Source organism: Rhinoderma darwinii, chromosome 6 (genome assembly GCF_050947455.1).
Source record: "Rhinoderma darwinii isolate aRhiDar2 chromosome 6, aRhiDar2.hap1, whole genome shotgun sequence".
Taxonomy (NCBI): domain Eukaryota; kingdom Metazoa; phylum Chordata; class Amphibia; order Anura; family Rhinodermatidae; genus Rhinoderma; species Rhinoderma darwinii.
This window is the reverse complement of record NC_134692.1, coordinates 126,922,892-126,938,205: the sequence shown is the minus strand read 5'-3', so window position 1 is coordinate 126,938,205 and position 15,314 is coordinate 126,922,892.

The window sequence follows — 15,314 nt, the reverse complement described above, 5'->3', positions numbered from 1 at the left end:
AGTTTTTGGGGGTTGTAAACAGGGCAACTGCCCTGGGCCCCCCTAAAACTGGACTTCTAGGACTAGCCTGAGAGTGGAGCATGTAAACCTTTACTGCCCTGAACCACCTGGGGCTTTACCATTAACCTCTTTTGCTGCCGGGCACTATATGGTAGTATGATTTGGATACTACTGTATAGAGCAGTGTCTAAAACTCGGCCAGGGTAAATGGGCCGCACATAGAAAAAATGTGCAGTTGACGGGCCGCTCTAGTGTCAACTTTGATACAATACAAAATTATTGTTAATCAATTAATTATTTGAATTATTATAACAATACTACATTACTATTACAATACTACACTACTATAATAATACATTACTACAATAATACTTCAATACTATAAAAATACAACAATACTATAACAATACTATAATAATACTACATTACTATGACAATACTATAATAATACTACAGTACTATAACAATACTACAATAATACTACATTACTATGACAATACTATAATAATATTACATTATTATTATAACAATACTACATTACTATAATTATACTACATTACTATAAGAATACAACATTACTATAATAATATTGCTAGGTTTAAACGTACTCGAAATTTGCGCGTTTACTCCACGTGCTTATTTTAACAGTCCAGTTTAAATTTCGCTAAATGCAATCTGGCGGCTCAGTTGGCAGTGTTTGGCAGACACAAGAATGTCAATATTGGACAGCCCCTTCTTAGATAGTGTCACAATGCCCTCTGTAGATAATGCCACAGTGCCCTCTGTAAATATTTCCACAGTGCCCTTTGTAGATAATACCACCCCCATAGATAATTCTACACCCATCCTAGATACTGCCACAGTGCCCTCTGTAGATACTGCCACACTGCCCTCTGTAGATACTGCCACACTGACCTCTGTAGATAATGCCACACTACCCTCTGTAGATATTGCCACAGTGCCCTCTGTAGATACTGCCACAGTGCCCTTTGTAGATATTGCCACAGTGCCCCCTGTAGATACTGCCACAGTGCCCTCTGTAGATACTGCCACAGTGCCCTCTGTAGATACTGCCACAGTGCCCTTTGTAGATATTGCCACAGTGCCCCCTGTAGATACTGCCACAGTGCCCTCTCTAGATAATGCCACAGTGCCCTCTGTAGATACTGCCACAGTGCCCTCTGTAGATAATGCCATAGTGCCCTCTGTAGATAGTGTCACACCCCCTTGAAATAGTACTGCTCCCCTGTACATAGCACTACCTCCCCACATAGATAGCCATTGGGACTCCTTCTAGGAGTTGAATCCCCAGCCAGAGCATAGGCCGGGGAGAACCCCTCATGTCATTGTCCATATATCCCCAGCCAGAGTGTCGGCAACGGGGATTCCGCTCCAGGAATAGCCACTGACGTCACTGTCCATATATACCTGTCCATATATACCTTGCCTGCTGCCCGGGACCCCATTTTAAATCAAACCAGCCCTTGATGAGTGGTTAAAGGGTTTGTAGACACATAAACTGTCCCTCGAGAATAAAAAATAGCATCATGTAGTCTGAGTATGGATACTACTTTCTGTCCCTTATCAAACCATGTTTTAGTCATTACCCCCCCCCCCCCCCCCCCACCACCACCACCACCACCACTGAATAAGTCTCTGCAACAGCATGCACTATGGAAACACTTCTTTGGTCTGGAAGGAAGTTGTGGTTTTTATTGACAGGCGATTGACCTTTCTAGCCTATTAAAAGTCTACTGTACCCAAATATGGAATTGTAGGCTAAGGTAGTGTAAGGCCAATGTGTAGGGTAGTCGTGGAAAGATTGAACGGAGAGCAGGAATTTTTGCCAAAAATTGCTCTCAGACACGGCCGCAAGCAGACAGCAACACAACACTTCTCAGGATACACGAGAGGTACAGTCTCTTTAACAGATTTCAACTCAACTCTGGTTCAAGTTGGTTCCGACAAAGATGGCTGACCACCACTGAGTTGTAGAACAGAGTCTCGGTACTTCTCCCTGATAGAGGGGTACGTACTCTTTAAATACAGGTCCTTGCTTGACCCTCTGGCTTGCAGAATATCAAAATTTTGCTTACGGAAGGTTCCTGTCCATTCCCCTGCCCATCACCTGATGACATTAGTACACACGCGGAGAGACTCCTACCCGATACTCTGCACCCACTCTCACTCAGGGGCACTCACTCGTGCCGCATGGCACTAACACAACACCCTGCTGGTCCTCTGGGCATATATTGTGTACTGAATCAAGTCTTATAAAAAATAAGCACTACTCCAAGCACAGGTATTGCTGTGTTATAACTTTTTTTGCTGTGTTATAACAGTGTTGGGGATGTGACAAAAAGTGGCTCACACTACTCAATCAACTAAAAAATAAAAAAATTAAGGCTTTCAGATTATGGCGAGACAAAACTAATTTTATTTTTAACAATTCGTTTTTTTCCTTGTAAAAGTAGTAAAACATAGGAAAAACGATATAAATTTGGTATTGCCGTAATCGTATAGAACTGCAAAATAAAATTAACATGTCGTTTTTACCACATGTGAATGCTGTAAAAACAAACTCAAAAAACAATGTTTTTTCCTATTCCACCCCACATAGAATTTTCTCTAGTTTCCTAGTACATTATATGGTACAATAAATGGTGCTGTGAAAAACAACAACTTGTCCCGCAAAAAACAAGCCCTCATACTGGCTTTACCGACGGAAAAATAAAAATGTTATGGCTTTCGGAATGTGGGGAGGAAAAAGTGAAATGAAAAACTAAAAAATGGCGGCGGAGGGAATGGTTTGTCCTGTTTATGGCCAGCTTTAGACTACTAGTAATAGCTTAAAGGGGTTGTCCGAGATAACATAATATTTTAAATAACACCATTAAATCATTTAAGTTAAAAAAATAAATACATTTGTAATATACTTACGTTTTCCAAAGTGGCCCCGTTTCCAGATCCTGTAGTCGGGAACTTGATTGTTGACGTCTCTCTCTGCTCCGGCTCTGCCGCGTTGTTGATCTTGAATTCTTGCCGGGTACACGACACGTCACTTGTGACGTGGTGTGTATCGGCTTGTTCTGTTGTAACGCGCATGTGCGGCCCCTGCTGTTATCTCGAGAACAGCAGGGACTGCGAGAACAGCAGTGACAGCGCATGCGCGTTACTGCATGTGAAGCAGAAGAAGCCGATCTACACCACGTGACAAGTGACGTGTCGTATACCATCCGAGGTCTCTCTGGTGCGAGACCATGTGATCGGGATACGACACGACAGTGGAGGCGGCTGAAAAGGTGACGTCAGAGCTCAAGTGACCAGAAGGAAGAAGCAGCCAGAGCGGAGAACAGAAGCAAGGTTGCACAGGTAAGTATATTATGCAATTTTTAATATGTGTAATGTATTTCTAACTGTACTTAAAAAAAAAATCTCGGACAACCCCTTTAAGAGGCTCTGTGACCACATTATAAGTGCCCTATATTGTACATAATATGATCGGCGCTGTAATGTAGATCACAGCAGTGTTTTTTATTTACAAAAACAACCATTTTTGACGGAGTTATGACCTATTTTTAGCTTTATGCTAATGAGTTTCTTAATGGGCAACTGGGCGTGTTTTACTTTTTGACCAAGTGGGCGATGTGGAGAGAAGTGTATGACGCTGATTTATCAGTGACCAATCAGCGTCATACACTTCTCTCCATTCATTTACACTGCAGATAGCGATATAGCTATATCGCTATGTGCAGCCACATAAACACACTGTAACGTTACTCAAGTGTCCTGACAATGAATATACATTACCTCCAGCCAGGACGTGATGTGTATTCAGAATCCTGACGCTTCTGTAGCGTCTCTGTGATATTTACAGCAAGGCAAGCGTAATCTCGTTTGAAATGACAGGTTACATTGTAATCTCACAAGATTACGCTTGCCTTGCTGTAAATATCACAGGGACGCTACAGAAGTGTCAGGATTGTGAATAGACATCATGTGTAAATGAATGGGGAGAAGTATATGATGCTGATTGGTCACTGATTGGTCAGCGTCATACACTCTTCTCCACAACGCCCACTTGGTCAAAAAGTAAAACACGCCCAGTTGTCCATTAAGAATATCATTAGCATAAAGCTAATATAGGTCATAACTCCGTCAAAAATAATTGTTTTTGTAAATAAAAAAACACTGCTGTTATCTACATTACAGCGCCGATCACATAATGTACAAGATAGGCCACTTATAATCTGGTGACAGAGCCTCTTTAGTTATCACAGAACTTTTTTTTTTCCCCTCTCCTCCACTTCCCTTCTCCCATCCCTGTTTTTTTTCAAGGAATTATCACAGAACTAATCGGCTTTTAAATGCAAACTCCACCTATATAGATTACAGCAGAAAGCGGTCAGATAACATCACTTTTAATCTCTGGTTCAGTCTGAATTATTTGTTCTTTCTCTTACTATTATGCAACTTCTAATACTAACTTTGATACAAAGCTAATTCAGTCCTATCAGATGACACTGGTGAACTCGTAGATTCTCTTACATGCTGTGCCATAATACTTATTGACAAAATTACACAATATTGTGACCTGATAACAGCACATTGTGGTGGTTCATCTTGTTCCAAGACTAAAGGCCCGTTTACACTGGCCAATTATCGGGCAAACGAGCATTCAAAGAATGCTTGTTCCCAATAATTGCCCTGTGTAAACAGGACAGTGATCAGCAGATGAACGAGCAAACGTTCATCTGCTGATCGTATCCTTTGAAAAATGTCAAATATTATCGTTGTCGGGAGAACTTCTCCCTGTGTAAACAGGGAGACATGCTGCTGATATGATACACATGTATGGGGATAAGCGATTGGAGTAACGTTCGTTCATCCCCATACTAGCTCCTTGTAAAAGTATGCACTCGTTGCAGCGGCCAAACTTGTCTGGTGTAAAAGTACGTTAGGTGATCAGAGAGCAGAGAAAAATTTACAAAATTATCATTCTTTTTAAATACAATTTAAAAAGTTATCTTTTAAAGGAAATGTTCCCCTTAAAACCACGCTTTACGGTTTATATCTGGATGTCATCTTCATAGAGTTGAACGACTATGTAAATACATTGCATTACTTATACTGATCCTGATCTACAGCAATAGTTACATTCATGCTTAATTAATTGCTTGAACCTAGCGATATAAAATCCTAAAGGTGCCCTTACACATTAGGCTTCGTTCACATCTGCATCGGGAGGGACCCCATTCGTGGGTTCCGTCGAAGCTTTCCGTCAGGGGAACCCATGAACGGAATCCAATCAATGGTGATGCAAACGGAAACCTATGGTTTCCGTTTGTTTCAGTTTGGATTCCGTTCATGGGTTCCCCTGACAGAAAGCTCCGACGGAACCCATGAACGGCGTCCCGATGCAGATGTGAACGAAGCCTTTGATGAAAGTCAGCCGAACCCGATGTCGAGCGAAAGAAGGATTGAGCATGCTGGATCGTTTGTTTCAGAGAGAGATAAGCCTCTGCCAGAGGGGTCTGGCAGCGTCTTATTCCTTCCTCCCTATTGAAATAAACATGCAAGTTTGGGCAAAAAATAGGAAGAAATACAGTAGCTGTCGGCCAAACAAGCATGAAACGTGCACAAAGCAGTCATAATGTTAAAGGGAATGTGTCGCTAGAAATGTTTTTATTTTATTTTTTTCCGTTAAACAATTATTATTTAAGTGATTACACATTGTTTAATTTTTTTTTCATTTTCTCACAAGTCAGGAAATATTAAATTAGATTCTGATTTATAACATTTCCATGTGCTGAGCACTAGAGGGAGCAGTTCCCAAAATTGCAGCATGGTCAATGTGGTAAAGCAACCTCATTGATTTATGCTGCAAATTTGGGGTGAATACACTCCCTCTAGTGTCCTCACACAATCCCCCTCCCTTCTTCTAGCTAGTGCCAGGAGAAGGAAGGGTTTGAATCCTTAAACCTTCTACACTGTGTGCCGCCATTTTCTGAGCGACTGCACAGTGTAGGAGGATTAGATCCAGGGCTCAGCAGACAGTATATAATACACGAACATAATACACACATAATAACAACATAATAACAACATAATAACACACGAACATAATACACATCACATACACGAACATAAATTACCTGCCACCGCCGCCTCCGCTGTCGTCATCTGACTGTCCGGCAGCGGCTTCCGGTCCACATGAAAATGGATTTCGCTCTACAAACGAGCTTCGTTTTGGTCTGTGTGGGTGCGGCGCATGTGCCGTTCCCACACAGACGGCGCACGCTTCTGAGAATGGAACGGCTCCCGTTCGAATTCTCTATGGGGTTGTATGTGCCATATTCCATCTCTGTATGTGTCGTTAATCGACACATAAAGAGATGAAAAAAAATGGCAGCCCCCATAGAGAAGTAAAAGTAAGAACACAGTAAAAAGTAGAACATGAGAACACAAATAAATAAAATTTATGTTAATATCATATTAAAAGCAATATAATAAAAAAAAAAATAATTCATGACACCTTCCCATTAAAACCACTTGCCTAATATTCTGTAGTTCCCCCTCTTACCGCCTAAACAGCTTTGACTTGTCAAGACATGGACCCTACAAGACCTCTGAAAGGGTCCTTTGGTATCTGGCACCAAGACATTAGCCGCAGATCCTTTAAATCTTGTCAGTTGTGAGGTGGGGGTCTACATCCCAAAGATGCTCGATCGCATTGAAATCCGGGGAATTTGGAGGCCAAGTCAATACCTTGAACTCTTTCTAATGTTCCTCAAACATTTCTGAACAATTTTTGCAGTGTGGAAGGGCGCATTAACCCGCTGAAAGAATCCACTGTACTTGGTCTGAAGCAATGTTAAGGTAGATGGCACGTGTCAAAGTAACATCCAAATGAATGCCAAGTAAAACCATTGCCCAAAGCATCACACTGCCTCCGCCGAGTTGTCTTCTTACCATAGTGAATCCTAGTACCAACGCTTCCCTAAGTAAGCAACAGACACACACCCAGCCATCCACATGATGCAAAAGAAAACTTGATTGATCTGACCTGGACTCCTTCTTCCATTGCTCCATGTCTAGTTCTGATGCTTACGTGCCCATTGTAGGTGCTTTCGGCAGTGAACATGGGTCAGCATAGGCACTCTGACCAGTCTGTGGCAACACAGCCCCAAATTCAGCGAGCTGAAATACCCTGTGCGTTCTGACAGCTTTCTATAAGAGCCAGCATTAACTTTTTCATCAATTTGTGCTAGAGTAGCTCATCTGTGGGTTTGGACCAGATGGACAGGCCTTCACTCTCCATGTGCATCAATGAGCCTTGCGCGCCCATGACCCTGTCACCAATTCACTAGTTGTTCTTGGACCACGTTTGGTAGATACTAACCACTGCATAGCAGGAACACCCCACAAGACCTGCCGTTTTGGAGATGCTCTGACCCAATCGTCTAGTAATCACAATTTGGCTTTTGTCAAAGTCCCTCAGATCCTTAGGCTTGCCCATTTTTCCTGCTTCTAACACATCAACTTCAAGAACTGAACTGAATGCATTCCACTCCTTGACAGGCGTCATTGTCACGAGGTAATCAATGTTATTCACTTCACCTGTCAGTAGTTTTAATGTTATGGCTGATCAGTGTATGTTAAAACATGCAGTCGGTGGTGGGTTTTATAAAAAAAAATATAACAATTCTATAGAAAATTGCATTCTATTGGATGATTTTTTTCATATTGAGGTCAAATTTATTTTATTTTTTTTAAATCTCAGCCCATTGTACAACCAGACAGATAAATGTTGAATTGTTAATGCTGAATTTTGTATAACCCCTGTTCACTGCACCGTATGATCTGGCTCTTGCAGTCACCAAAAAATAAAAAAACAGCATGTATGAATGAGGTCTTACAAGATATTGATATAGGGATTGCGTCCTCAGATCACACTTAATGTGAAACTCCGGAAATATTTTCATAAGGAGTATAATGAGTCTGTGAGGTGAAGTCTCAGCCAATAGGTGCAGAGTACTGAGTGATGTTAGAGAGGGGGTGTCGTTTTGGCAACTTCTTCTGCACAGCCCAGTAACATGCAGACATTTTATTATTTCCTGTTTTGTTAAGGACCTATAGTGTACAGAGACCCTTGGTAACTTGCATTTGAGGAATCAGAGTAAAATAAATAATAACCCTGATGTTTCATGACCTTGCAGGTCCATTTTACTGATTATAAAAAATGTGCCCATAGTTTCAGTGTAAATTTCACTTAAAGGGGTTTTCCAAGATACATTTTTATATTGTAAATAAACCTAAGGTCTATTCCACACTAACATTGTGAGTTACTTACTTTTTCAAAAGTGCCCCGTTGCCTATCCCTATGCGTCATGTGACCTGTGACAACACATTTTCTTCTGCCTCTAGTCGCATGCCGTATACTGATTGCATGAGCTAGAAGCCAATAGTCGTAGCCGAGTACACGTTTTGGTTTGGGGACTTAATTTCTAATAGAGATTTATCAGCGCAAATCCTTCTGGAAAATAAAGTCTCAGCAGGAAACTGAGTAAACAAACACACCATGTCAACCTATTTTTAGGTAGAAATATTGTCATCAGGTCAGCTTCAGTGTCACGTAGGGTTCGAGGACCAACTGGGCCATACCGCCTTGGCGGGATGGCAGCTGGCCAACAGGGCGCAGGTCACAGTCTATAGTTCGTATAGGGTACCTGTGGCAGCTCGGACAGTTGCAAGGCAGGCTCGGCTGGGACTAGGAAGCGGGTAGACGTCTGGCGTGGAGTAGCAGGACAGGCATGGAATACAGCACAGCACGACTACAGCTCAGCACGGCACATGACCAGGATAGCACGGGATACAGAATACAGGAACAGGGAACTGGAAAACACTGGGAGACCATTTGTTTAGACAAACTAAGATACGACAAAACAACGCAGGCATCGAAGCAAGGGGCTGGGCCCCTCTTATAGTCCAGGGCGCTCATGAGCTGATTACACCCTACGGGATCCGGCCGAGGTGAGTGGAAGGGAACGCTGGCGTCTCCTGAGGAAGAAACTGGGGCCAGCGCTCACAGACCCATGGCTGCGGCCGTCAGGAGGAGAATGAACCTGACGGCCCGCAGCCACGGACATGACATTCAGTAGGGAAACAAGATTTGTCTAGGTTTTTTTAGGGGAATCTTGGAAAACCCTTCAATGGAACAGAAATATAATCGTCATAAAATGGAGAGCACAGTCTTAGTTAGGGAACAAATGTCAACAACCACTCATAGCAAATGCTGACCCTATACTTAGGATATACTGTAAGAAATTAAGGTTTCAGAAAATGAAAGCCACATATAATGTTATATGTAATAACATATAGGGTATTTTATTTGGGTGAATCAAAGATGGAGGATCATGCGTATAGTTGCATGCCTCAATGAAATGCGTCTCATCATTATGCAAGGTACCTATTGTTTACCGTGATTCTCACAACAAAGGATCCAGGCTTTCGCAGGTATCTCTTAACCAGTAGTGTGGACAATAAGTCTTAGTGCACCGGTATTCTATATTTACATATATAGCCTATAGAGTGTGGGGTACAATTAACACAACACATAGATAATTAAAAATTAAAAATTTTATTGAAAATAACAACATATTAAAAGATGAGTCAATTGAAAGAGGGGTATGAACAATGCATAACTATGTAACGCAATATGGATCTATCCACAAGTCGGATAGAGGCTAGGTGGAAAAGACCCTTTAACAGTCTGGCATGACATGTAGGGATGTGATGCTAAAATAGCAAAGAAGTTATGCCAGTGAATAAGGGAAAAGAGAACATACCCATGTTAAGCAGCTCTTCATAGAGAGAACGTCAGACCCAACACGCGTTTCGGCGGAAATGCCTTTGTCCGGGGGTGCCACCTGCCAGACTGTTAAAGGGTCTTTTCCACCTAGCCTCTATCCGACTTGTGGATAGATCCATATTGCGTTACATAGTTATGCATTGTTCATACCCCTCTTTCAATTGATTGTTTACATTTAGGCATCTGCATTTGACAGACGTTTTTATTCATGCTTTGCATGACTCATCTTTTAATATGTTGTTATTTTCAATAAAATGTGTAATTTTTCATTATCTATGTGTTGTGTTAATTGTACCCCACACTCTATAGGCTATATATCAAGTATTGTGGGTCAATGCACCACGATACTCTTGGTTTAATTGTGGTCTTGTTTCAATCATCGTCCACAGTACACACTTTGCAGTGTGTTGACAGGATCACTTCCTGATTGTACCAATAGGTTAATGTTCTATATTTACATGTAACATGAGGGACGAAGTCCTTTGATCAGGAAGGTTAGACTATGTGTCTCCAATTGGGGCAGAAAAAGGGGTACTTAAAGTCAAGAATGACTCATGAAGGGAGCCACCTGGGAGGCCACTTGTGCAGGGATACTTGGAGCGACAGATTGGAGAGGAGACTTAAAGGGGTTTTTCCCATCTTGGACATTTATGGCATATCCACAGGATATGTAATAATTATCCGATAGATGCGGGTCCCGTCTCATGGACCCGCACCTATCTCTAGAACGGGGCCTAAACACTATTCTAGCTTACTTGGCTCTGCTGCCTCCTGGCCACTTCCTGGTTATGTGGTTGGGAGTTTCAGAAACAGCCAAATGCTCGCTGAGCTATGCTGTTTCCGTAACTCCCATATAAGTGAAGGGGAGTTACAGAAACAGCGTAGCACGGTGAGCTACGCTGTTTCCAGAACACGTTAACTACGGAAACAGCGTAGCTCGCCGTGCTACGCTGTTTTCGTAACTCCCATTCACTTCTGTGGGAGTTACGGAAACAGCGTCGCTCAGTGAGCTCAGATGTTTCCGGAACTCCCCACCACATAACCATGATGTTGCTGGGAGGCAGCGGGAGCCGAGCAAGCTAGAACGGGGTTTAGGCCCCATTCTAAAGATAGGTGCGGGTCCCCTAGAACCCCATGACAAGCACAATTAAGGCGTTGCAGCGCTCCTGCCGATGCCGTGTCTCCTTCATTGTTTACAAAGGCACGGCAGCTCATCCATACCTGTGGATGTGCCTGGTACTGCAGCTCATCCCATTGACTTGATCAAAAATTCATGGCTGATCAATGGTTAAAGTCCCTCAATTATAACTTACAGTGAACACACTATGCTGTCATAAATTTTGGTGTTACTGTGACATCCTGTTGTTATCCAGCCCCCCTCCCAGGTAGTGCCACACAGCCCCCTCCTCCCTTGTAGTACCACACAGCCACCCTCCCTGGTAGTGCCACACAGCCCCCCTCCCAGGTAGTGCCACACTAGTGCCTGGGAGGGGGCCAGGTAGTGCCACACAGCCCCCTACCAGGTAGTGCCATCCAGCCCCTCCTCCCAGGTAGTGCCACACAGCGCCCCCCTCCCAGGTAGTGCCACACAGCCCCCTCCACCCAGGCAGTACCGCACAGCCCCCTCCTCCCAGGTAGTGGCACACAGCACCCTCCTCCCTGGTAGTGCCACACAACCACCCTCCCTGGTATTACCACACAGCCTCCTTCCCTGTAGGTAGCGTCTGTGGGGTTCCCTCTAGGAGTGGAATCCCCAGCCAGAGCATTGTCCACTTCAGGAGAAACCCTTGACGTCACTGTCCATATGTGGACAGTGTTGTCAGGGGCGACCCCAAAGCCCCAAGTGATTCTCACAACAAAGGGTCCAGACCAAAGCCCCAAGTCCCGGGCAGAGCACTACTAGCACTCTGCCTGTGACTCCTACTCTGCTCCTGACATCACTGTCCATATAGGTTGGTGCTATGCAAACCTGACCTTATTCCAAAATGGTCCTATAGACATGTGAAGAAATGATCTCAGGACTCCAATAGGTTGATGTCAAACAAAAATGTGCTTTATTGTTCCAGGTTTCAAAGGATAAGCTACGTTTCAGTCCTCTCACAGGACCTTTTTCAAGCTGAGAAAGGTCCTGTGAGAGGACTGAAACATAGCTTGTGGACAAAAGAAGGCAAAAGGGAGGATCCTATAGGGCGCTGCTGCGTGGTTGTTTCGAAGGTGGTCAAGGATAATAGATGCGAATGTATATAGGTAGAAACTTATTAAATCATACAGGCTACGCGTTTCGACACTGTACCAGCGTCTTCCTCAGGCTGAGGAAGACGCTGGTACAGTGTCGAAACGCGTAGCCTGTATGAAATTTATTAAATCATACAGGCTACGCATTTCGACACTGTACCAGCGTCTTCCTCAGGCTGAGGAAGACGCTGGTACAGTGTCGAAACGCGTAGCCTGTATGATTTAATAAATTTCTACCTATATACATTCGCATCTATTATCCTTGACCACCTTCGAAACAACCACGCAGCAGCGCCCTATAGGAGCCTCCCTTTTGCCTTCTTTTGTCCACATGTTTTATTAGCGGTAACCGGTCTGGTTTTCCGGCTTTGGATCCTGGCAGCAGCACGAAGTGGACCGATTATTTTCTGCCTTTATCATATACCTACCAGGTGAGCATAACTGATCAGGTTTATGACTCTCCCGTTATCTCATTGACCTGCACCATGTGGCGCCGTGCCTTTTGCTTCTCTATTCGTTGAAACATAGCTTATCCTTTGAAACATGGAACAATAAACCACATTTTTGTTTGACATCAACCTATTGGAGTGCTGCAATCATTTCTTCACATGTCTATAGGACCGTTTTGGAATAAGGTCAGGTTCGCATAGCACCAACCTATACAGTTACGAAGTGCTGCTTTTCTCTTCCACCTTTTAAATATATATTAATTTTACCCAATATAATTGCAATATTAACGATTGTGATGCTATTAATAATTTCTCAAATTTGTATATCATCTATTGAAGTGCATCCATACCTCCCAACCATCCCGGATTCTGTGAGGACAGTCCCGGATTCCGGGTGTTGTCCCATTGTCTCGGGTGGCTGGGGGTATGTCCCGCTGTCAACTGTATCTGTGTCCTCAGGACGAAGATACAGTTGAACCAAATCCTGAAGCAGGAAACCATCAGCTCCCTTCTTCAGAATTAGTTCAGGTCAGAGGAGCAGAGGAAGCTCCTCCGCTCGCCGAGGACTCCACGGGCAATACTTTAAGCGCTGTGCTCGGGGAAGCCCTTGACGTCAGATATGGACAGTGATGTCAGTGACTACTGATTGAGCGGAATCCACATTGCCGATGATCTGGCTGGGGATTCCGCTCCCAGAGGAAACCCCTGAGGTCACTGTCCATATAAGGACATTGACGTCAGGGGCTCCCACTGGAGTGGAATCCCCGGCCAGAGTCAGCAACGGGGATTCCGCTCAAGGAGTAACCACTGACGTCACTGTCCATATATGGACAGTGACATCAGGGCTTTCCTCTAGGAGCAGAATCCCCGGCCTATGCTCTGGCTGGGGATTCCGCTCCTAGAGGGAGTCCCAATGGCGCTATCTACAAGGGGGTGGTGCTATCATGAAGGGGGGGTGTGGCACTATCTACATGGACACTATGGCACTATATAGGGGGGCTATCTACAGGGGACACTGTGGTGCTATCTACATGGGCATTATCTACATGGGCACTGTGTCACTATCTACAAGGGCACTGGCACTAGGAGCAGTTAAGGGGGCACTATACTGTATAAGGGCAGCTAGGAGGGCATTATACTGTATGGGGGCAGCTATGGGGCATTATGCTTTATGGGGCAGCTTTGGGGGCATTATACTGCATGGGAGAATATGGGTGGGCATTATACTATATAGGGGCATCTGTGTGGGCATTATACTGTATGGGGCATCTGTGTTGGATTTATACTGTATGGGTGCATCTCTGGGGTAGTATACTGCATGGTGGCAGCTATGGGGGCATTATACTGTATGGTAGCAGCTCTGGGGGCATTATACTGTATGGTGGCAGCTATTGGGGCATTATACTGTGTGGGGGCAGCTATTTGGTATTATAATGTGTGGGAGGCACTATGGGAGTATGATACTGTGTGAGCTGAACTGGTTGTGTATGGGCAGGGATTGGATGTGATTAGAGGCGTGGTTGAAAAGAAAAAAAATTTGCCCACTTTGTGATACTTTAAAGTTGGGAGGAATGGTGTATCACACATGTAATACATTCATGTTGGCACCACAGTTCCTCCTTTTTGGGTAAGACACTGGTAGTCTATATAATCAACTCCTCCATTTTTGGCAATAGTGTGATCAACGAACTCATCACTTTAAACTCTGTGAAATCCTCAGCTGTATTATAAAATATTTACAACGTATGTGCCTAGAGTTAAAGGGGTTTTCCAGTCAGGATAGGCCATCAATAGCTGATGGGTCGGGGTCTGACTCCCGGGACCCCTGATGATCAGCTGTTTTGAAGGTGGTCGCACGAGCTCTGCTTCCCCTTCATTTCTACTTGCTCACAGTGAATCTTCGACACACATGTAGCGGCGATTTACAAGTATTGCAGCCTTTTCCCCCATTCACTTCAATACGAATGCTAAATGCGTGTCAAAGATTCACAGTGAGCAAGTAGAAATGAAGGGAAAGCAGTGCTTGTATGAGCGCTGCGCCCCCATTAAAACAGCTGATCGGCAGGGGTCCTGGGAGTTGGACCCAGATCCATCAGCTATTGATGGCCTATTCTGAGGATAGGACATCAACTTTTACTGGCTGGAAAATCCTGCTTCTGCAACTGCTAGGGTGAGGCTGAACTTCCAGGCAATAAAAAGATCCTCTGTTGTGTGCGAGTTCTGCAACAATAAGAGGACCCAACCACAACAGGGCTCATAACAGATACCATTAAAAACTGAAGGCAACGCTGATCACATACTACTGGAATTTATTGCTTTTTTTCAGTTAATTTCAGCCTATATATCTATTAGCCTTAATAACAGTGATTACAACCATTTTAAAAGTGGACAAGCTCTTTTTAGTATAACTGGAGGCCCACTGATGGCCCCAAGGTCTAAAAGTCCAACTCTGTGATCTTCTATGTGACGGCCAAACATAAAGAACAAACATACTAAATAGTAGTGTTGACATCTCACCATTAGAGGTGCTTACAACCCAACAAACATATCCATGGAAATAGTTCCTGGACTGGTTTTAGTGGGTGGCAAACCGGGCAATAGCCCAGTGTCCCTATTTACTAGGGCCCTCCAGGATGGAACCCTGAGGAGCAACCTGAGTGTTTAATGGATAAATATTCTATTCCACTGTCAGTTCCAGTAGTCGGGAACTGTAGAACTTTAGCAGGAGCCTAGAGGTGAAAAACAAGTAGCCCCTTGAC